The sequence below is a fragment of the Petromyzon marinus genome, unplaced genomic scaffold (assembly GCF_048934315.1).
Source record: "Petromyzon marinus isolate PM22_M1 ecotype Great Lakes invasive population unplaced genomic scaffold, UKy_Petmar_22M1.pri1.0 PM_G_Scaffold_18, whole genome shotgun sequence".
NCBI classification, from domain to species: Eukaryota; Metazoa; Chordata; class Hyperoartia; order Petromyzontiformes; family Petromyzontidae; genus Petromyzon; species Petromyzon marinus.
In genome coordinates, this window is record NW_027422739.1 from 2,995,001 (window position 1) to 2,997,500 (window position 2,500).

Sequence of the window (2,500 nt, forward strand, 5' to 3'; positions counted from 1 at the left end):
AGTCGTTTCTGTAGTATGGGTGGGGGATGGGGCCTCTTGGGTGGGAAGGGGTGGTTCAGGACAGTCCAATTGTCTTTCAAATCTACGGTAGAACTCGTTCAGGTCGTTGGCTAGGCGGGAGTCGTTAGTGGTGTGGGGCGCTCTGGGTTTGTAGTTGGTGATGTGCCTGAGCCCTTTGGCAGACAGAAGCAGCGTCGTTAGTAGAGAACTGGTGTTTTAGTGTCTCTGAGTACAGTCGTTTAGCCTCTCTCACCGCTTTGCTAAACCTGTTCTTCGACTCCTTGAATCTGTCTCTATCCCCACTCCTAAACGCTTCCTCCTTCTCCAACCTCAACCTTTTGAGCTTTGCTGAGAACCAGGGCTTGTTGTTGTTAAAGTTCACCCTGGTACGTGTTGGGATACAGCAGTCCTCACAGAAGCTGATGTACACAGCCTCTGTGAGTTCATCCAGACTATTGGTAGCAGTCGTGAACATATCCCAGTCAGTACAGTCTAAGCACGCCCGCAAATCTTCCACAGCCTCACTGGTCCACTGTTTAGATGTCCTCACAGCAGGTTTACAGAGTTTTAGTTGCTGCCTGTATGCACGAATCAGGTGGACCAAGGGAGTTCTGTGCGAGCCGAACAGCCCCGTGACCCACAAGAGAAACATCCCCGCCAAATTCGAGCGTTTGACGGGGTCTATCCGTGAAAAAATATTCACGTTTTTGAGTGCACATGCATTTCTGCTGCAAATGCCTCTGGAAGTTTCATGCCGTTCGTATGCCAATTGTGGCAACACGAAAATGACCCGTTTTCCCATTCCGAGGGATTTCTGTGCGACCCTAACAGCCCCGTGAGCCACAAGAGACACATCCCCGCCAATTTCTAGCGTTTCACGGGGTCTATCCGTGAAAAATATAGACGTTTTTGAGTGCACATGCATTTCTGCTGCAGATGCCTCTGGAAGTTTCATGCCGTTCGTACGCAATGTGGCAACACGAAAATGACCCCTTTTCCCATTCCGAGGGATTTCTGTGCGACCCTAACTAACAGCGCCCGTGAGCCACAAGAGAGACATCCCCGCCAATTTATAGCGTTTCACGGGGTCTATCCGTGAAAAATATAGACGTTTTTGAGTGCACATGCATTCCTGCTGCAAATGCCTCTGGAAGTTTCATGCCGTTCCTATGCAATGTGGCCACACAAAAATGACCCGTTTTCCCATTCCGAGGCATTTCTGTGCGACCCTAACAGCCCCGTGAGCCACAAGAGAGACATCCCCGCCAACTTCTAGCGTTTGACGGGGTCTATGCGTGAAAAATATTAAAATTTTTGAGTGCACATGCCTTTCTGCTGCAAATGCCTCTGGAAGTTTCATGGCGTTCCTATGCAATGTGGCAACACGAAAATGACCCCTTTTCCCATTCCGAGGGAGTTCTGTGCCACCCTAACAGCCCCGTGAGCCACAAGAGACACATCCCCGCCAATTTCTAGCGTTTCACGGGGTCTATCCGTGAAACATATAGAAGTTTTTGAGTGCACATGCATTCCTGCTGCAAATGCCTCTGGAAGTTTCATGCGGTTCGTACGCAATGTGGCAACACGAAAATGACCCGTTTTCCCATTCCCAGGGATTTCTGTGCGACCCGAACAGCCCCGTGAGCCACAAGAGACACATCCCCGCCAATTTCTAGCGTTTCACGGGGTCTATCCGTGAAAAATATCAATTTTTTTTTGACTGCACATGCATTTCTGCTGCAAATGCCTCTGGAAGTTGCATGCGGTTCGCATGCAATGTGGCGACACGAAAATGACCCGTTTTCCCATTCCGAGGGATTTCTGTGCCACCCTAACAGCCCCGTGAGCCACAAGAGAGACATCCCCGCCAATTTCTAGCGTATCACGGGGTCTATCCGTGAGAAATATTCACTTTTTTGAGTGCACATGCATTCCTGCTGCAAATGCCTCTGGAAGTTTCATGCGGTTCGTATGCAATGTGGCGACACGAAAATGACCCGTTTTCCCATTCCGAGGGATTTCTGTGCCACCCTAACAGCCCCGTGAGCCACAAGAGAGACATCCCCGCCCACTTCTAGCGTTTCACGGGGTCTCTCCGTGAAAAATATCACATTTTTTGAGTGCACATGCATTCCTGCTGCAAATGCCTCTGGAAGTTTCATGCGGTTCGCATGCAATGTGGCGACACGAAAATGACCCGTTTTTTTCCCATTCCGAGGGATTTCTGTGCCACCCTAACAGCCCCGTGAGCCACAAGAGACACATCCCCGCCAATTTCTAGCGTTTCACGGGGTCTATCCGTGAAAAATATTCAATTTTTTGACTGCACATGCATTTCTGCTGCAAATGCCTCTGGAAGTTTCATGCGGTTCGCATGCAATGTGGCGACACGAAAATGACCCGTTTTCCCATTCCGAGGGATTTCTGTGCCACCCTAACAGCCCCGTGAGCCACAAGAGAGACATTGCCGCCAATTTCTAGCGTTTCACGGGGTCTATCC